Source organism: Crocodylus siamensis, chromosome 6 (assembly GCF_052110815.1).
Source record: "Crocodylus siamensis isolate JL-2025a chromosome 6, ASM5211081v1, whole genome shotgun sequence".
NCBI lineage: Eukaryota > Metazoa > Chordata > Crocodylia > Crocodylidae > Crocodylus > Crocodylus siamensis.
The window spans coordinates 81646108-81668660 of NC_143400.1; the positions used below are offsets into that span (position 1 = coordinate 81646108).

The 22553-nt window shown below is 42.5% G+C and overlaps 1 long non-coding RNA gene across 1 annotated transcript in view; it reads right to left on the bottom strand.

Moving 5' to 3' along the window:
- Nucleotides 1-9632: 9632 nt before the first annotated feature.
- The window catches only part of LOC149863065 (uncharacterized), a 128493-nt gene continuing 115572 nt past the window's right edge, over nt 9633-22553 (bottom strand). The window contains exon 7 of the long non-coding RNA XR_016443065.1: nt 9633-9680. This is a non-coding gene — a long non-coding RNA (uncharacterized LOC149863065). The remainder of the gene's footprint in view (nt 9681-22553) is intronic.

Genomic DNA, 22553 nt, shown 5'->3' on the forward strand with positions numbered 1-22553 from the left:
TTCCCATAAGGAGTTCCACAAGGCTTTTTTTTGAGGCACTTGAACCAATACCTGATAGATTACATTCGAGAGGACTAAAAGCTAAGGCACTGACAGACAAAAAAACCCTTCCAGTTATGGAACTTGTTTCTGATGTTGTCTTGCAAGTGCCTAAATTTACTCCTTTCTTATAGTTGTGTAGTTGTGGGTTCTGTCATCCTCATTCAGATGACTGCTGATGATATATGGGTGGGTTAAATGGGTAACGGTGTGGAAAGAGTGGACAGTGGAAGACTCCTTCTTTGCTTATACTGAGGAGGTTTCCTTTTCTTCAGCTTATCCCATACAAAATTAGAACCAATTTAATATGTACATTTTAAAAATAATTACCAGTGTTACCTGGAAGGATGATCTGGACACCTATTAAGCAGGATTGCAGCTTACATTAATTGGGAGGTTTCAAAGTTTTATTGTCTTTTCCAAAGCAAAAAAAAAGAAAGAAAAATGAAGCAGGGAGGTATTTGGTACATTAGCAGAAAATAGCAAACTAAGACTTAGCTAGGAATTATGTGAGTTGATATTTTTATATGCTCTGCTATTTGCACATTTAGTGTGTTTTCCACTTAGCAAAATTACATCTACTTATTTGTTTTAATTGTTCCACAGAAAAGTTCTGGAAAGACAAAAATCTATTACCCTACATATTCTTCAAAGTTTTACTTCCTATCCAATAATTAAGCGGTCACAGTCTTCCAAGCACGGTTACACCACACCTGTATGAGAAGGCTTAATACCTGCCTAGTCTGGTACTGTAGGCATAAGTATATGCAGCTCAAAACAGCATCAGGGTGTTTCATTTTTTTATTTTTTTTTTGGAGGAGGTGGGGAGAGGGAGGAATGCTCCCATATGCCATTGTACCTAAACAACCTGGATTTGTTTCTCTGTTTGCATGTACCAGGAAACCGCATCATCTTTTAGCTTAATAAGCAGGTGGGAGTTTTATATTTATAATGGGTTAGCTTGCCACTTCATAAGCTGTCTGAATAATTGATCTGATTTCACTGATCTGCAACTGCCAGAATGGCCCTTGGAGCCATATGATGCCAGGTATTAGGGGTGTGCAAAATGGGCCATATTCGATTCAGATTCAGCCCGAGTCAGAGAAAGTGATTAATTCATTGATTCACATCACTGTTCCCAATTTGATTTGGCCAACTCTAAATCTGAAGATTTGATGCTGATTCAGAGAATCAGTGATTCGGCCATAGACACAGCTTTAAATATTTTTGCTACATTCCTTGAGGTACCAGGCATGGCTCGAGAATACTGCAACGCTGGGGTGGATGGAGCATCCCACAGGAGCATGCCCCGTCTCACACCCCTGCTCCCGTGTGCTTGGTGGTGAACCTGGAAATGAATCGGAAGTACTTCTGGTCCACTTCCAGGTCCATCACCAAGTGTGCAGTGGCGGGGGGGGAGGGCCTCATGCCCTCTGGCTCAGTGACTGGCCACAGGGGGACCCTAGTGCCACCCCAGGCCCAGGAGGCACCAGTCATTGAGTTGGAGGGGGTGCAGGTGGGCCCCCCTGTGTGCTCCCCAACAGACCCGGAAGTGGACCAGAAGTGCTTCTGGTCCACTTCCGAGTCTGCTGCCGAGCACACTATGAACCCCGCCACACTCCTGTGGGATGCTCCATCCGCCCCAGCATCTGTGTTCACAAGCCGCCTGGTACCCTGAGGTATGTAGAAAAAACATTTAAAGCTGCGTCAATGTCCGAATCATCAAATCTTCCAAATCTCTTGCAATCAATTCAGAGGGGTTCCGATTCCATTTGGAGAAATTAAAGGGTTTTCTGATTCGATTCAGAGATTTGGCCACTGAATTGGGCCAAGCTTCACACAGCCCTACCAGGTATACGTTGTGGCATCAATTTACACAGCTCTAACTTACTTTTGCTGGGGAAAAAATTTAGTAGTCGCCTAGGAGAAGAGGAGTATAGAAATTGCTTATTTGCCTTTTTCCTTCAAATCTTCAAGCATAGCTGAGAAGCAAGCCTAAGAGTAGGGTACAGAAAACTCTTTAGTACTTGTTAAAGTTTCTGAGTTGACTCTTGCACACTAAACTCCCCCCTGCCATTTTCTTTTAATTATGAAAAGCCTGACTCTCTCTTTCCTGCAAAAAGAACCAAAAAAGCAGATATTTTGGAAGTAAAAACCTCTACAGCAAGCTAGCATTGCCACCAATATGTTCATTGCAACTGGCCCTGAAGCACTTGGTAATAATACCTTACATAACTGCTATATTCATTAACAGATTAATGAAGACAACATCAAGTCCAAGAACAACTCTGACAATAAAAATGCTGTGTCACACTTATTAGCAATACAATTAGTCAAAAGTGAAAGATTTTTAAAAGAAAATTTGGGACCAGTATGGTGTCCTCCATGCACAATGTTAATTCCTGGCCACATCAATCACACATTGGGATTTTTAAGTTTCAAAGTAAAGGAATTGTTCTTCCCCTTTCATCCTGGTCCTTTGTATTCTCATCTCATTCCAGATTCAAAGTTATTTGCAACTCTGGGTAGAGTTTCCCCCCTTCCTGGTCACCAAAGCTTCTCCATATAGGTAGAAATGACTCTATGCAGACAGCCAAGACACATTTCAATATCTCACACTAGTTCCACAGGAGAATGATCAAGAACTTAGTAAACAACCCTGCTAAAGCAATGTTATCCTGTTATCCTCTTTGATATCAAGCAATGACCACCCCTTCTGTGAAAGCTCTGCCTGCAAGCATGATGAAGAATGTCAACAGCAGTTATAACTACAGTTAATGTAACTACTGTATTGGTCCCACGTGAACAGTTAGAGTCAGATTCTGTCTAGTATATGCTCCGGTCCTAGCTAACCCTTTGGATCTGCATGTGTCCTGCCTCTGTCCCTGTACAGAGGGCACTACTTAATCCCTATTATGAAGGCTTTACCAGTTAAAAGACTTTGTGCCGGCGGTCTGAATAAGTGTGACTTGTCCACAGTTTTCTTGTTTTGTTTTGGTTTGTTTCATTAAGAGAAGGCAATATGATAGTCATGGACAGGGAGGAAGCAAATGAAGTATGGGAATTGTGAGCTGAGTGATAAGTTAAAAGAGACTGAATGAATAATGAGTAAAAAAAAAAAGAAATATTTAAGTCAAGTATTGTTCACTGGGAGTTTGACCATGTTTTAGCATTCTATTCTACAGGTACAGAAATGTAACCTGTAGAATAGAATTAATGTAACAGAATTAATAGAAATGTTATGTGTATTCTAAAATTAATTAAAAAAATTAAATAAATACAAAATAAAAACATAAAGACTAGGCTTTACATTTACCTGATGTCGAATGAAACTGTCAGAAAACAAAAGGAAAATTCAGTTTTGTGAAATACCTAAAAATGTAAATGTGGTAAATTCATTGCAATAGGACATTGGGTAAAATTTGCTATTCATACTTTCCCAAGCGGTAGAGGTGGTATATAGTATACTTCAGCAGGAGGAGCCAGGAGAAGACCTTGTGGAAGGTGGGAAAATATGTTACTAATCCATTGGAGCACTGAAGATAATTCAGCCTACTCTGCTCTTCCCTGGCCAGTTCCATGGGATGGCATAGGAGGGAGGAAGGTGGAGCCACAAAGATGGTCCTCTTCCATCCACTTGTGTGCTTTCATAGTATGGGGTGTTGGAGAACGACTTTTCTGCTTCACTGTGAGGGTCAGGTACTACTTGGATATACCTGTGTACGTTATTCAGCTTTCATGGCATATAGCACTGTCTAATGCCCCCAAATATCTAAAAGAAGAAAATAGTGACATATGCTCAGATGCAAAAGCTGCATCTCCACAAGCAAAACAAGGAGCCTCATTGAAACCAATGGGATTCAGCAAAGAGCCAAGTCTGCTTGGAGTCCATTCAAGGAACCAGACCATAATACTACCAATTTCACCACTGCAAGCAGTTTCGAGTTTGCACTAAGGTGTATACATCAGTCTGAACAAAATATCAGGAGGCTCCTGGATCAGTATCTTCTTGTTATAAGGCAATAGACTAATACACGCTGTCCACTGTGGTCAGAGAAGTGAAAGCAGGTCACTTCGCAGATGAAACACATAATATTTTTAATTTGCAGATGAAACACATAATATTTTTGAGTTGCCTTACCAACAATTTACACTAGAAGTGTGTATTTTCATGAGGACTTGGATTTTTTTCATTATCATTTTATAGCTCGCACTTCATTATATCATCTGTTTATGCTTGGTTGCAAATTGGATTAAAATTATACAGCTAAAAAGACCAATATCCAATAATTCACTAGTACAGTATCTTGTGCAATTGTTATACTTCAAATTAATATATTCTGCTTCTTCTCTTCCTCATTTCCCTCCCCCTGTAAAATAAAGCCTTAAAACTTAGCAAACAACAGTTTATGTTATGGGTCTACCCCAACCCTATGAGGCCATGCATTATTAGGTACATTCAAATTTGGTGAGGAAATGTTTATTGTCACTGTCCTCCAGTACAAAGGGTCTGTAGCAAGTGATCTTTGCCTTTGTTTTTAGTGATGGTATAAAGACTCACAAGATTTTGCCCTCATTGTTTTGTATCCCACTGCTTTTAAAAATACTTTGCAGAGTGAAATTGTGGCTCAATGAAGTCAAAGGGTAACTTGACAAGAGACCTAGGATTGCAATCATTGGGTAAGATTTTCAAAAGCACCTAAGTAATGTAGGATTCAGTAGGACTTGTGTATGAAAGACATTTATGAAGTACTGAAAATCTCATCCTTTATGCCTTTTTGAATACCTACTGAACTGCAGAAGTTGGAGATATTTCCCACTTCTACAGCTCCGTTGGTATTCGACGTCCACAAGCAAGACCTAGAACTGAGCAGAAGCGTAATGGTGAAGAGCCTTCCCTCCTCAGAACCCAGAGCAGCTTTGGAGCCAAGCAAAGTGTTCATTACAATGACTGTTTCCAGTATTTGCTTCTTCAGAGGTTATTTCTGAGACAGTAATGAATGACACTGTGGTGGAGCACCTTTGGGGTGCTCACCACAAGCTCTGAGGGGAGCCTGCTTCTGAGGAGCAGCAGGGGAAACCTCCCCCAGGAACTATTTTAAGGGGGAAGGTGTGTGGCAGGGCACTGTGGGTGCCTGCCACTTTAAGAGCGGAGCTAAGCAGCCAGCAGGTGTTTGATTGCGGTGGCCATTTTAGATCTTGGGCCGCCCCCAGACGACAGATAGGTGGGTGCTAGAATGTGGGAACCACTCCTGGGTGGCATGAAAAAAGGATCTGCAGCCAGTGCTCATCCCCACTCTGGCGCATGGAGAGCTTTCACAGCTGGCGCTTGCCCCACAGAAGCATGGTGGGGGAGCACCTGCAGCTGATGCCCATCCTCATGGCAGCACAGGGAGAGTGTCTGCAGCTGAAGCCCCACATCGATGAACCAGATCCAGTGGTTCTGTGGGACAGATCCAGCCAACAGGCCATTATTTGCTAACCCCTGCTGAAGCCTATGAACCCAACATAGAAATACTAACCTGATTACTCTAACTTTTCAGACAAACAAAACCAATGTTCACAATCACCAGGGCAAAAGAGTGGCATTCCATGTCTAAGTTGCCAATTTAAGCAAAATAGGTCACTCATTTTAGAGATACTTCCCCTGCCACAAGGATTTCAAAAGACTTGATCAATGATATCTGCTGTAGAAAGTCCCAGTAAAGTAACAAAGTCAAGTGTGTCTCATTACATAGGGAGCATTTCCTTCCCACTCCAGATTTGGAGGTGAAAAGGAAGAGGGATCAAGCTGCAATAATAATTTCAGGGCTGAAAATGTTCCCCATTCCTTCCTTAGATCTGCCTACTTTCCCTAAGGAGGCTTCAGTGTGTCCCAAAGTAGGATCTAGTCAGTTTAAGCATGTAAAGTCTGGAACAATGACTAACAGTGAAATATTGGAGACATGAAAATGCTCAAGACAACTAGATTTTATTTTATGAATTTGAGTAAGAGATGTATATGACTACAGGACTAATGAAACTATATGTTTTGACAACTTTACCCCTTTTTTGCCTAGTTCCTTGTTTTTTAAACTTAGTATAGAATCAAGCAAATTAGGGAACATTTCAAATAAAGTTATATATTTTTTGCTTTGATCTTAAACTGAATAGTACAGTGTTAGGCCCCTAGTTTATTAGTAACGTGTCTATGTGCCCTTTAACTGGAGAAAAATCTGTTATGTTTATGTGATGATGCACCATGTCCTCTGCACCATCCTTTTCAAATTCTTAAATCTGCCCATTTACAAGTTCTTCATAAACCCTAAAGCCAAGCAAGAACCCCCAATGTTTATACACACGTTCTGAGATTATATGAAACCTACACCCATGCAGAAGATGGATGGGTGTAGGTTTTATATAATCTTAAAACATACCTGCATCATATTTTTACCTGCATATGTACCGAACTGTATATCTAGTTTTGGATTTTATTTGATCCTTCTAACAAGTCAGTCTCCATTAAATACGGAGGAGATTTTCAAAGGCACACACAGCAGGGAGGCATTTATCTCCCATTGAAGGCAACAAGAATTATACACTTGGCTGTACTGTGTGTCTTTGAAAATCCTCCCCCCTAATTGTTTAAATGGTCTTGAATTGCAGAAACTTTGACCTCCTTTTCTGAATATTTTTCACTGTTCCTGAAGAGCTATGAAATAGCTGGCAGCTACTTATGCAAATGAAGTGATTGGACACTGACTGTGTGCTGCAGCATAGGCTTTTGACTGTCACGCCAGTCATTCTATTCTATTGTGTCACAGTGTCATAAGGTTTTAACTCTTCATTTGCCATCATATATTTCTCATGTCTTAGTCATTTATCATGTCTTAGTCCCCAAAAGATGGACACGTGTCAAATTAAAAGGCAACATGAATTTCTGAAACTCTCCTCTCCTCCTAATAAGGACAACAAGATTCCCTTTACATAGATTTTTTTCCTTTGACATGAAACACACCAGTTGTTGAAAGCTTTATGACCACACTTAAATTCCTTATTGACTTCACCCTTCTAATTTCCAATGATTTTATTAACACGTTCTTAATAGGTTGCATTTAACTCGGTGGAACCCAATCTGATCTCAGCTATATTTTTGGGAATAAAGAGTAACTCTACTGATGCCAGTAGAGATATGCTGTCATGCTGAAAATGCATGTTAAATGAGAAACAGTCCAAGAAAGTTCAAACCTCTTAAGACTATCTATTCACTTTGAGAAAGATTTTCAAAGGTTGATCGACCGCTAGTGAAAATTTTTCAAAAGCACCTATCTTGAACCCCCAGCTCCCATTGTTTTCAGTGTATTCTGGTTAAGTGCCTTTCTGCATATTTAGGCACCTAATTTTTTTGAAATTCTGGCCCTTTATTTTAAGGCTTTGCTAAATTTGTATTTTTGTGTTAAATACTGTAACTTGACAAAATCAGGTAGCCTCATATTTGCATCTTCCTGGGTATAAATGTTGCAATCATAGTATTTGAGCTGGAACTACAAAATATGGCCTTTAAGTTTTGGATTTAATTAAAAACTAAACTTTGTAGAGCTATGTAGAAATCCCATAAACATGCACTAAAATTTGAAATGTTTCAGAATCATAGTTCTCAGTGTTGATCTATCTCTAAATTATTGAATATGAACATTTATGTCCATAATCTTCTCTGGCTCTAACAAAGTCAAGAATTTTATCCAATCACAGCTTGAAAAAGTTCAATATTTTCCTATCACAAATAGCACCAAAATCTGTGAGAAATTACAGAATGAAACTTTCAGCCACCCACCAGTCTGTTTCTACATACCAATGAGCATCTTTATGCATAAATTACTCAATTGCTCATCCAACTACACTTTGCAAACACAGCTATGCAATTTACATATTCAAATTTAAGGCTTTTCACATTCAAATACATGCACCTGCAAACATTTTTTTTTTTAGAGGCCAGCTGAAAATATTGCCTTGTATTTGCTTTAAAAGATCAGTCCTTTTCAACACAGCCATTATTGCTCAAGCTCTTGCTCTTTTTTCACACCAACCCCCAAACTACTTACCTCCTTAGATTATCTGGTAAAACAACAACTACAGATAATGGTAAATTCAAGAAAAGACACAGCTAGAACAAAGGATCATGAAGACAGAGAAAATCATATGTGCACATATATAAACACACATATATATTTAACATTTAGCTTGGTGTATCTCCTGTTCTCTTTCATAATGGGAGTGAGCATTAATGATGAGGACTATGAGGAAATTAATTATCTACTATTTTTCCCACTATGTTTTAGAACGTTCTTTATATAATGACATAAGGAGAAACTATTTATTACCACTGTTGCAGAAATTGATACATTTTTCAAACAAGAAGAAATTAATCTGGCTTCTACAGCAAACAGATCCAAATGCAGTAAACCGATTCACAATTTTTGCTTACGAGGCTGAAGCAATCAGAGTTAAATATCCTTTATTACTGATATGAGCAATATATTTTAACATTAGATTTGATTGTATTGTCTCAATTATGGATATATGTACAACAATATTATAGATTCATAGCTTGATTTACTACTACTTTTATATTAATAATGTCTATGTTGGTGGGCTCTATTTTTAGTATAATATTTGTAGTTCGGTTACTTTGTTCAAACTTATTTATATTACGGTCGTATGCGTGTTATGTCATCTTCGGGAGCATGGTCCTTAGTCAGAATCCTTAATAAATTGAACTAAATGTCTACTATTTTATCCACTGACTCATAAATTCCAAACCTATGGACATTATTCCTTACATGACTTGAAGTATATCTTCAGCTGGACAACTATCTGGCTGCCATCAATGTTCATAGGCTTTCACGGTTGTTGTTGCACTTACACCTGGCAAGCACAGATGTGTATGCAAAAGCTTGAAATAATACTGTAATTGCTTACTCCTACAGCCATTCTGCTTTCTAAGAAGGGCCATGAAAAATGCTAGGCCATTTGTTGATGTAAAATTAAGAGGCAAGAATGTCAGAACGAACTTCTGCTCATGAATGGTTGCTGTCCATTGAAAATCTGCTTTGCCAAAGAACAGAATGGTGGCTTAGAAATAAGATAACTCAACATAAAGTAACTTTATCATTTCTATCCAGAGGCTATAAGGTTCACTCAATAGCTTCCACTTTGCCTAACCTCTTAACTCTCTTAAAAGTACCAAAATTTTTTTTTTTTGTCAGAAACAAAAAGGAATGGAGAATTAGCCAATCTGCATTCACTAAAATATTTAAAAGAAACGGTAAGGATCTTTATCGTCCCTTGGCAATTTTTTCATATAGATACTATTTCTAACAAGAAAAGAATGATTCATTTAAAAAATATCATCTGCTCAGATTTCTTGTATTCAGATTTTACCATGGGATTGAATCTCTGAAAGGCTTCCCTGTTCAGTCAGCATCTTTGATACTTCTAAGAAAATGTAGTTGGACCACTGTTGCCAGTGCTTAATCTATAAGGTGCAAATTTATCCTGATTTCTATCAAAAACATACCATTCCAGGTGCCACTAGTAGTAACCTCAGAAGGCAGGAGGCAAGGTTGGAAGTGGCCATGACAGATTTGGAAGCACCGAGGGCCCTAGGGAAACAAAGAACAGTAAATGGGTTGGAGGATATGAAGGGAGCAGGAAGCAGAAAAAACATGAGAAGGCAGAATAAGAGCATTAGGGAAAAAGTTCCGATGTAGACAGAAAGGATGGTGCTCACACAGTGCAAAGGATCATGCTTGCAGGGCTTTCATTTATTTTGCATAACTGTTCAAGTAGCAATCAGATAATGACACATCTGGACCACGTACAGATTGGGCAGGGTTTTAGCCAATGATCTAGATGTATAACTCTTAATAGCTAGTCCCTGCATACAAACCTATCTTCTTTAGGATCTGTGCTGTACATGAGATAAGTTGCATTTTATTTCCAGATAGTCATGGATAGAGAAATTATTTAATCAGTGCAGGAAACAAAAAAAAAGAAAACGGAAAAAAAAATAGATCTGTGGGAGGTGGGGGAGGGAGATGAAAACACAAACAAATCACACATTACAGATATTAGTCACATCCAATAGCCTTCCCAGCTATTGGAAGGACCTCAGATACCAAGGAGGGTCATATAACAAACTGCAGAAACAACAACAAGGCACATTTTTGAGATTCACATCATCATTTTGTCTTTCACAGTGCTGATGTGGGCAAATGATCAAGAATACTTCCATTTCTCATCCTGAGAGCAGGTTGGGGAATGAGGTCAGTCTTTCTGGTATCAGGTTCTGTGGGTGATCATTTCCAAAGATAAGGAGTATTTTTTACTAAACATATGAGGTCTATAGCATAGATAGTAAATATACAGTGCCATGGGAGGGTCTAGGATTTTGAAAGGGGGGGGCATATGGTGTGGTATATTACCACATATAATGCAAGACATTTGTCTCTAGTTAAAAATAAACTAGAAGCTTTACTAACATGCAAGAGGTCTAGGGCTATAGTATTTGCTATATTTAGGATCAAAGCAAAAACAAACATAACTTTATTGCAATGTGCATTAATTTGCCACATCATATGCTATGTATAAAGATAACTAGGCAAAAATAATTTAAAAAATATATTGTTTCATTAGTTTTGTAGTCATTAGAATTAGATGTCCATCTCTTTTTCAGATTCATAAAACAAGATCTAAGCTTCTTGAACATCTTGACAGTACATCGAAGACTTCGCTGAAAGTTGTTTCCATGCTTGAGTTAATGTTTCTGTGCCTGAGTTAATGTTTTTAGCTAGACTTAAAACAGTCCCCAGGGCTGTGAAAAAGGACCTACGTTAGCAGCAGCAGCTAAGAGACAGCAAAATTACAGAAGAAAAGATAGTTTGAATAATGGAATCAAGACCATTAAACATGAGAGATGGTTGCTAACACCTGTGGAATGAAGAGTTTAGAGGGAATCAGGTAAATTATATGAGCGACAAAGTCAATTGATTCCCTCACAGTTGCCTGAGTAGAAATGCTGCTGCCACTACCAAGCAGTTTGGTTTTACACTTTGTGTGGATCAGGAATCAAGGTCTGGCACGGGGGGTGCAAATGCATTGCAATGACAGGAAACCAAATCCTGCAAAGTGCCTTTGCCCTCACAAGGATACTCAAGACAGCTCAACACCTTCCAGAATGAGGTCCCTAATTCAGTTAGGCTCCGGAGTGGTGAGAGATGCACGGGTGAAGCCCGCTGCGCCCCTGCTCCCCCGAAGCCCCCCAGACACCCCCTCAGCAGCCACGGAGCCCACTGCCAACCTCCAGCACAGCCGGAAGTAAGCGGGCTCGTGGTGGGAAGGGGTTAACTCCTCGCTTGCTCGGAGGAGGCCGCTGCCTGGTGCCTGGCCGGGTCAAGCCCCCGCCCAGGCCCCTACTTGGCCCAGCCCCCCAGGGAGCCACGCGACCGGAGCCGCGCGAACAGGCTGCGTAAACAGGCGCTTGAGTTAGCGCGGAGTTGACGCAGGAGAGGGCGCGGGAGGGCACTAGACCCTGCCTGCGACCCCCCCAGAGTAGTCAGCCCCAGCCGTAGCCAGCCTACCAGAGGCATGACATGAATGGGCACATGCCTCACCTCGAGGGTCCCCTCAGGCTCTGCGGCCCCCCCATTGGGCACCTCAGAGACGGCCGCCCAGACGGAGCTCACGGTTCCGGGCTCCACGCAGACGGAGCCCCTGGCTATTGGCTGCGGGGGCTGCCTGTCCCTTTTTCAGGCTCTGGGGCCCGGGAGCATGGCCACCTCCCCTTGCAGGGTCTGCTCCCTACTGGGGTCTCTGGCGCGCCAGCTGGAGGAGCTCCAGGCCACAGTCCAGAGACTGCGTGCCATCAGGGACTGCGAGCAGGAGATAGACTCCTACTGCCAGGCCCTTCTCCCCCGGGAGCCGCAGGGGAGACCACCGTCTCCCTCCGCGAATAAGGAGGACTCTGGGACCTCCCGCTCTGCCCAGTCAGGGGCATGGACCAAGGTGGTCAAGGGCCTGAAGGCCCGCCGCACCAAGGCCCCTCCCTCGCCAGAGCTTAGCAACAGGTTCACACCTCTTGCAGCCCCAGCAGACCCTGCTCAGTTGCCAGCTCCCGCAGGCAACCCAGGCTCAACCACAGCTAGTGGCCCCGCTCTCCCCAAGTCAAAGCGAAAGGTGTTTGTTGTGGGAGACTCCATCCTGCGGGGGACTGAGGGGGCAATCTGCCGCCCCGACCCCTTAGCCCGGGAAGTCTGCTGCTTCCCGGGGGCCCGCATCCGAGACATTGCGGAGAGGATCCCTCAGCTCCTCCGGCCCACAGACCACCACCCCATGCTCCTTATTCACGTGGGCACCAATGACATGGCTCGGAGCACCCCCAGCCAGGTCATGAGGTGCTACAGGGATTTGGGAGCGGGCCTTAGGGGTCTGGGAGCTCAGGTGGTGTTTTCGTCAATCCTCCCAGTCTCGGGCTATGGGCTGAGGAGGGAGAGGAGGATCCACGCAGTGAACCAAAGACTGCGGAGCTGGTGTCATCGGGAAGGCTTTCGCTTCCACGACCACAGCCCGCTCTTTGGCGATAGAGGCAGCGAGCTACTGGGAAGAGATGGCCTCCACCTCTCTCCCCTGGGGAGGAGGCTCTTCTCAGCCAGGCTGGCTGACCTGCTCCACCGAGCTTTAAACTAAGCCCGCTGGGGGATGGGAGGACGACTCCCACTGCTGGCCCACTGAGCAACCCTGGCAAAGCGAGCAGACCAAGGCACTTAAGGGAGCCCACCCCTGCCCCAGCCCTGGCGCAATCTGTGGGCAAGGCAAGAGCCCCTAAGGGAACACTTGGCCTGCCTGTACACTAATGCCAGGAGCCTGGGTAACAAGCAGGAGGAGCTTGTCCTCCTGCTCAGTGCAAAGAATTATGATGTCACTGGGATAACGGAGACCTGGTGGGACTCCACCCATGACTGGACCACGGGTAAAGAGGGCTATACCCTATACAGGAGGGATCATGTTGACAAAAGGGGCGGGGGTGTAGCTCTCTATGTGAAGGAAAGCTACATGTCCCTGCAAGCTGATGTTGGCGACTGGCATGGACAGCTAGAGACCCTCTGGGTAAAAATTTGTGGGAAAAATGGCACAGGGGACACAATGGTGGGAGTCTACTACAGACCTTCCACCCAAAGTCCTGAGCTTGACCAGGAGTTCGCCCAGGAACTGACTGAGGCCGCTTGCTCCAGGACCTTGGTTGTCATGGGTGACTTCAATTACCCGGACATCTCATGGGAAGATCACTCAGCTAAATCCGAGTGGTTGCAAAGCTTTCTCTCATGCGTGGATGACCTCTACCTGACTCAAGAAGTCTATGGGCCAACGAGAGGCAAAGCGCTGCTCGACCTGGTACTGGCTACGGGGGACGACCTAATCAGTGACCTAGTGATCAATGGGAAGCTGGGTGACAGCGACCACGAGCCGATCACCTTCACCATCCGCCGTAAAGCTGGCAAGTCATTCAGCAACACAGAAGTCCTTGACTTCAGAAAAGCCGACTTTGACAAGCTCAAGAGGCTTGTCGGTCAGGCCCTCAGGGACCATGACCCCAGGGAGAGGGGAGTTCAAGAAGAGTGGTTGCTTCTCAAGGAAGCGATCTTCAATGCACAAGCTAAATCTATTCCAACACGGAGGAAAGGCAGCAAGAAGGCACAGCAGCCCTCCAGGCCCTCTAGGGACCTAGCAGACCTCCTGCGGCTAAAAAGGAAAGCCTACAAAGGATGGAGGACAGGATTCACCTCCAAGCAGGATTATTCTGCACTGGTCCGGTCCTGCAAGGAGCAAACCAGGAAAGCCAAGGCTGCAACTGAACTCCAAGTAGCTTCGCGCATCAAGGACAACAAAAAGTCCTTTTTCAGATATGTGGGCAGCTGGAGGAAAAGCAAGGGCAAAGTTGGACCCCTGCTAAACCAGATGGGGCAACTGACAACTGACGCCCAGGAAAAAGCCAACCTATGAAATAGGTACTTTGCGTCAGTCTTTCATCAGTCCCAGGGGACGCCCATGCCTGCTATGGGACAGGGAGATCCGGGTGATGGGGATCTCCTACCCTCCATAAATGCTGACCTCGTGAAGGAACACCTTGAGAAGCTGGATACCTTCAAGTCAGCCGGCCCTGACAATCTGCACCCCAGGGTACTCAAGGAGCTGCCAAGCGTCATAGCCCAGCCCCTGGCACGGATCTTTGAAAACTCCTGGTTCTCTGGTGTAGTGCCCGAAGACTGGAAGAAGGCCAATGTGGTGCCGATCTTCAAGAAAGGGAGGAGAGTGGATCCAGCTAACTACAGGCCCATTAGCCTGACTTCTATCCTGGGGAAGATCTTAGAAAAGTTTATTAAGGAGGCCATCCTTGAGGGACTGGCCCAGGCTAACATTCTAAGGGATAGCCAGCACGGGTTTGTTGCGGGTAGGTCTTGTTTGACCAATCTCATTTCCTTCTATGACCAGGTGACCTATCCAGGACAAGGGAGAAGAGATTGATGTCATATATCTTGACTTCAAAAAAGCCTTTGATCCGGTATCCCACGATCACCTCTTGGCCACACTGCCCAGTTGTGGCCTTGGCTCCGTGGTTGGACCCAGAGGGTTGTAATCGATGGCAGTCACTCATCGTGGTGCCCTGTGACCAGTGGGGTCCCTCAAGGCTCTGTCCTGGGACCCATCCTGTTCAACATCTTCATTAATGATGTGGACACTGGAGTCAGGAGTGGACTGGCCAAGTTCATCGATGACACCAAACTTTGGGGCAAAGCATCCACGCCAGAAGATAGGCGGGTGATCCAGGCTGACCTGGACAAGCTCAGCAAATGGGCGGACGAGAACCTGATGGTGTTTAACACCAAAAAATGCAAGGTTCTCCACCTTGGGAGGAAAAACCTGCAGCATCCTTATAGGCTCGGCAGTGCTACGTTGGATAGCACTACAGAAGAAAGAGACTTGGGGGTCATCATTGACCACAAGATGAACATGAGCCTGCAATGCGATGCTGCGGCTAGTAAAGCGACCAAAATGCTGGCTTGCATCCATAGATGCTTCTCAAGCAAATCCCGGGACGTCATTCTCCCCTTGTACTCGGCCTTGGTGAGGCCGCAGCTGGAGTACTGCGTCCAGTTTTGGGCTCCACAATTCAAAAAGGATGTGGAGAAGCTTGAGAGAGTCCAGAGAAGAGCCACGCGCATGATCAGAGGTCAGGAAAACAGATCTTACGATGATAGGCTGAGAACCATGGGACTCTTTAGCCTGGAAAAGCGTAGGCTCAGGGGTGATCTGATGGCCACCTATAAGTTTATCGGGGTGACCACCAGGATCTGGGGGAATGTTTGTTCACCAGAGCGCCCCAAGGGATGACGAGGTCGAACGGTCACAAACTCCTGCAAGATCGTTTCAGGCTGGACATAAGGAAGAATTTCTTTACTGTCCGAGCCCCCAAGGTCTGGAACAGTCTGCCAGCAGAGGTGGTTCAAGCACCTACATTGAACACCTTCAAGAGTAAATTGGATGCTTATCTTGCTGGGATCCTATGACCCCAGCTGACTCCCGAGGTCCCTTCCAGCCCTAAAGTCTATGAAATCTATGAAATCTATGAAATTCCACAGATTGGTTTGGCTCACTTTACAAGGGGGCACAAATTGCAAGCTCTGCCCTGTGGGGTGGTGAGTGACATCAGCTCTCACTAAAGGTGGAGATGGATACTCATAAATCATAGGTGAAATCTGAGGTACTCGGGAAAACTCACTCCATTGTGAAATCTCCTTGCATAACTTTACTGTTATTTTGTATGATCGGTGAAAATGCTTCTTCTGGGAACATTTTCTGTTTACTTTCCCTAGCCCAAAATTTTAAGACAATTGATGGGATGCCATGTTATGACATCAATATTAATAGTATCACATCAATAATGAGATGACTTTCTATGTTTCCTGACCATGTGTGCAATTTTTTAGAGATAATATCATATATTATTGCTATTATTTACTGACATATATAGCACCCTCCGCAAATACTAGGACATTACAGAGCAAACAGATAACGATAATCAAGAAAACGTTCAATCTAATCTTAAAAATACAGAGCCAAATCCTTTTCCTTTTTATACATGCAGTCATGTTGTGGCCAGTACACTCATCAGCAAAAGTGTCTAGCTCAGTTCTTTTAGTGGTTCATTGAATTAAACCTGAAACAGGCTGAGATTCCCCTGAATTGGCACCAAAAGGAAGTTTAGATGTTTAGAAATAGGACCAAATGGCACCACTGCGGGATTGTTCTGGATACCAAACAAAGCATGAACATGAAGGATGGGATGCTGACCCCGGTTCCCATGGGAATTGCAGATTTAGCCTTCAATAAGTTAGCCTGAGTACAAGGAGCAGCCTAGCTCCATCAGCCCAGAGTTCAGGGTTAATTTATTTTTCTGAGAAGGGCAGATAAACCTAATGTCTTAGTTTCCATCTTGAATTCTAAAATATCTTATATTTTGTATTATAGGGCCATCCTATATTGTCTTGGAAAGGCTGTATAAATCCACATATTAAACTTACTATAGGCAAGTGATAGGAAAAAAAAATAGGAATTCTAGTATTCCTAACAGAATTACAAGGCTTTGCCACAGGAATTATGAAGATTTTTTTTTTTCATACATGGGATCACAATTTACAGAAAAGGCTTTTTTCTTTTTCTTTTTCTTTTTTTTAAACAGAGGACCTTAAATTGCTCTCAGGACTGTATAGCAATCTTGGGGCAAACAGTGCTTATATTTAAAACCAAAAAACCCCTTTAATTTTTTTTTAGCTGTCTTGAATGCATTAGCACATCACACAAAGGAAAAGGAAGCGACAGTATTAGACTTTTCTGAAGATTATTATCATGACCGACTAGTGGCTAACAGAACACTACTATTACTATTTTAGCAGATGAAACAGTTAATTTTTTGCATTTTTTTTAGTAGGTACTAAATAAGTAATAGTGACGTGACCTAATTAAGGAACCAACGTAAAATGAAAAAGACAAGTCACTGCCAAAACTAACAGAAAGGTTCCTGGCTAAAAGGTGTTCAAAACTATCAAGCTACATAGACTTCAACAAATTACAACCAAAACTAGCCAACAGATTGTCAGTCCCAATTAAAAAGAGTCTCTATTTGCTCTGCAGTTAATGTAAAAAAGATGTGAAGTATCTTTATACAGGAAGGATGTTAGTCACTCAGTGATACATTTACAAACTTCAGTAAGGAAAGCCAAAAAGGAACAATTGTCCCGTGGTTTTCAAAAGACCTTGAAGAAATTAGGAACACAGGCTACACAGGGCAAGCCAGCATTGAACCCAAGTTACCAAGTTCAACGTTTTTATAATGTTGTTCTTTTTCTAAATGATCTGTATAATTTCCTTATAATGGGCAAATAGTTGTACTAGATCAGTTACCAACACTGCATGGTAATTGTGGATTGATTTTGATTTCTGATTGGTGGCTATGAAGGACAGGTTTTGGGCCATGCCACCATTATACTATAAAGTTATTCTAAACATAAAATAAAAATAGAAAAGGTGATCCTGTGGTTAGAGTATGAGCCTAAGACTTGAGTTCAATTTTCTGGTCCCACACCAATTTCCTGCGAAACTTTGGTTAAGTCACTGAAGGACAAATCCTACGCAACCCCCAGATGCCTAAGTAAAGTCTAGGTGAAGTTCACCTATGTCACCATGAGCAGCACAAATCAGCTTCACTCAGTGACAGTAAAAATCCTAAGGCATCGCTATTTTGGTCTGAAAAGATCTGTAGGTGTCTAGTCTTAGGCTACTGTGCAAGCCAAGAGACAATTCAAAACAGCTACCTAAGCACCCGGTTGACTCCCTCATGGCTGCCTAAGCTGTATTGCGATTCAAATGAGCATTGGGAGGCTCCTATACACTAAGTCCCTAGTTCCTGAGATGCGGTCACAGCACACATAGCAATGCTTTAATACTAAGAATACATTGCAGATCAATACAACCATCTGGCCAATAGCATAGGAACAAGAGCACTTGCTCTGGATGGCAGAGACTCGTTCAGGCCTTCTTCACTCTGAGGAACCCTTCTTCAAACAAACATCTCACACTCCTCAGTGAATGCCTTGGTCACAAGCCTATGGGGTCAGCTACTGCTCCTGTTCAAGCTGGCCTATGGGATGGCCATGAGTGCAAAATCCACGAGGCTAAAAGCAAAATAAGCAAGCAGGAGCAGGGCTCTGCTAGCAGTTATGGTACTCCCTTAGGAGGGAGTACTACTGAGTTATAGCCTCTATTACCCATTTCACTTTTTTTTAATCCAACAACTAATGTCAAATTCCAGTGCCAAAATAGTCCTGGCAAGGAGGACTGGAACCCAGCCACACCTCTGTCCCCAAGAGACAGTGTGTGCTGCAAAAAGTTGCATTCTACCTGACTTGCTCTCCTTTCGTTTTCAAGAACCTTGCACTTTTGGCTGTTCCATAGTCGGTCAATTAGGTCTAGCCCTTAGCCTCTCTGTGCCTCAGTTTCCTACCTGTGAAATGGGTACCTACCTCATATTGGTGTTGGCATTGTAAGGCTAAATATATTGAAGAATGTGTGACTCTCAGCTGGAATGGTGATAGAGCCATCTAAGTTCCACTTGATAAAGTATTGGAGAAATAGTATTTAATCAGTGCAAAGCTATGTAATTATGAAGACGATGAACCCTGAGGGAGAGATCCTATACGTAGCAACATGGCTTGAGTAATGGAAGAAGAGAAGGCAGTGAAAGCAGAACAGCTGCTTCATTCTTACGCTCCACACTTAGCACCCCAAGGGTCAGGGCTGGGGAAGTTACTCCTGTGCTGAAGCAAGGAGGATTGTGGTGACAGGCACCTTGCTATTTCAGGTGTACCCACATATTTTGCCTTCATGAGACAGAAAATTTCCCATTTCTTGCAGCTCCTACATGACCTTCAAAGTTAGCTGTGCCTATTGGAGACAACAGTGCTCAATAACGTGAACATAAGGTCAGATTTACTATTGCCCTGCACTATGTGTTGTCATTTACAGAAAAGAAGAAGAAGAATCCTGCCACATCATGAGCGGAGTGGTATTTTGCATTTGCTTTTCATGGGTTAGGTAACTACCAAGGTTTTGGGTACCAGATCAGGCCTGAAATGCATTACAGATTGTATTGTATGAATGTCACATAGAAACACAGTGACATGTGCAGTATTGTTGGTTTTTTTGTTTGCTGTCTCAATCATTTGCTTTAGTGTGAAAGCCAATTATGTTTTGGTTCCTGAACACATAATGCAAAAAGATAACACTAAAATTAGTTACAACAACAAAGAAAGTCAAGAAAGCATGATGAATTTCATTCTTGTGTCTCAAAATTTGTAAAGGCCTGGCATATTTTAGAAGCACACAGACCTAAAAGAAGCACAAGGTCACTTCTGGTAAATCAGATCAACACTACAGTACTGTATGCTGAATATTAACAGAATACAAAGCCATCTGGTATGTAAACTCAACCGCAGCAGATGCAATGCATTTGGAAAGCAAAGCATTCATTTTTATTGTGCACTAAAATTAGATTTAAAGTGTGCTCAAAAGCATAACTAAAACAGATTGTCCCTTCTAGCATTCATGTTGCAGACATCAATAGGGCCTATCTGTGCTGATTGTAGCTCAGACCTTTGATCTGCTGATTATCCCTGTCAAGATATTAAGTTGGAAACATCTTTTCTTCAACCAAATTTAACTCCCAGCGATCATCTAAATGGCAATCTTAAATTTGTTAGCTGTTCAATGTTTCTTAAGAAATTATACCTTTCACCTTAATTCTGAACAATAAAAACATACTTGTTTACAAAATAGAAGCACTAGTACGTCCTTTGTTCACTGCATTGTTATATCTTAAAACAAGTAGAACAGAAAGAAAATTGGTATGAAAGATAATCACTTTGAAATGCATTAAAATGGTTACAGGTCTTTGGATAGTAATTACATCATATTAACTGTGTTGCAGTAATTGTCATGATCAGTAAAAGCCATTATATGTCCCAATTTTGTGAGCTAGCTATTTTGGTGTGAATCAGTCTTTTGCCTCTGGAGTCTCATGCACAAGAGCAATTATACCCACCTATGCCAGTGGCAAATATGGTCTTCAGTTCAAACCAGAGCCATTTAAAAAATGAAAATAAGTGCTGGTCTTATCTTCACCCCTCCTAGTTATGTGTGAACGAACAAAACTGCATAGTGGTTCTGAGACAATCTAATTCTCAGTTAAAAATTGTCTCAAAATTGGAATGGGCAATAGGGGGACTCAACATATGATATGATTGCGCATAGTACTTCTAGCATTTTCCTTCTTCAACTTTACCTCTTTAACCGTTCCTTTCACAGTGCTTTCTCTTAAATCACCTGACAGGAGTTCCTCAGGCTTTAGCTTTAACCTTTGTTCACTCTGTTTTTCCCCTTTAATGCATCATATTCCTTGTTTCCAGTATCCATGGAAAAAACCTCAAATCCTCATTAAGCCGGTCCCCATTTTTTCTTGTCACCTATTTGCTTACCCTAACTCAGATTGCTTCTGGTTAAAACATTAAGTCCTATTTCAATGACTGATTGACTGTTTCAAATCCTGAAGTTATTCTTGTGGGTAAACAGTCCTGTGCATCCCATGCCTTTGACTCCACTATTGCTTTCCTTGACACTGACCTTGACAGTGCTCTCAAGCCAGAAGTGCGAGGATAGTCCATGTCTCTAGATTTTTATATCCTTCCCACATCAAGAACGTTGCCAGAACATATCCAACCTCAGTCTTATTCAGGAAAATCTTTATTCATACCTGAGCCAGTCCACTTCCAGTCTTCACTGCTGCAGTTCCCTCTTTTATGTCCTTCCTAAATCCCAGCTCTTTAAACTTCAGGGATTCCATAATGCCACAGCCAAACTCCTGTTTGCAGCGATGATTGATGCTTGCTATAAAGCATTATGTGATCCTTTGAATGAAGGACACTATATAAAAATAAATACATTGTATTGTATGTCACCAGAACTGCTCCTTGGAAACACAGCTTTATTTTGTACAGTCAGGAGATCTATTATATCAGCTTTGTTTAACTTCTCTTCCTGCTCCACCCTCTCAGTGCAGCAGATTTGTAAAGCAGCTTTCAAGACCATTTTGTTTGCTGCCATCTTGGCTTTTGACCAGTTTGATTCTCGTGTAGAGAATCAAGAACATTACACCCCTCCTTGTTTTGCTTTGCTTGCTCAGAGTGAAAGTTACAGCAGCACCTGACTCGAGTACCAAATTATCCAAAGTCAAATGAACTCCAAGTCTGTAGGCCTGGAGTAGGAGGAGGAGATCGTCCAAAAGCCTAATTATCTCAAAGCGTATCTGAGACATGCTGTAGTCTCATGGAAATGCATTACCTGTCACCTTGTATTTCTTAATTATAGCTTGTGGACAGTTAAATCAGTGGAGCAGTCTGACTGGTTGAATATTGCTAAGTTCTGTGTAAGCAACCTCAGAAAGGAACAATTCATGCGTTTGCATTTTCATCCTTGTGTTCTCTTCGTTACTTGATCCTTTGGAAACGTGCTCGGTTTCAGTGCTGCAAACTTTTTGAAATTTAATTTGAATATATAAATAACTGTCTGCCAGTTTCTAAATGCAATAGATCAAATGCACTTGTAAGTGTCTGGTGCCCACCATCAGTTCAAATCAGAAAGTGCCTGCTTACAAGTATATTAACTGTAATGGAACATGACTTTACTTATGCTGTGGTGTTTTATGTCTGCAGGTAAATGTAAGGCTGAGATTGTGGACCCCTTGATTTCACTGGTGAGCAGTTACTTATATGAGTAGTTTCACTGGACTATCCATCAGCAGGAATAAAAGGTTAGCAATCTGGCTTGCACAATGATGAATGGCATTTGCTAAAGTAAAAAGCAATTTGCATGAACTTTGATTTTTTTTTAATCCATGTGAATAATGTACATTCACTACCCTTACTTGACCATTTTCAGAGACCTTAACAGAGTGCAAGACTAGGAAACCCCTTGCCGATTTGCAAGCCTGCACAACTTCTATAAAAGCACATGAGTATGAAGCAGAGCACTATGATGAACTCACTACATCAAAATCCAGTGAGTGCAAGCTTCTTGATGTTCTAGGAACCATTCAAAATAAAGAAGTGGCAGGGGAAGAGCCACAGGTGATGGTTCAGATCACCACTAATGATACTGTTGGCTGCAGTGCTTCACAAATTATAAATGATTTAGGGCAGGGGTGGCCAACAGGAGGCAATTAAAAAAGCAACAGGAATTAAAAACTGAGGGATTGCCTCCATCCGGTTCTAAGAGTCTTTGAGGTACCTTTGCTTTACAAAATTGTGCAGAACACAAAGCAGGGTGGCACTTTAGGCTAGGTACAGACTTTACACCTAATGTGCATTAAG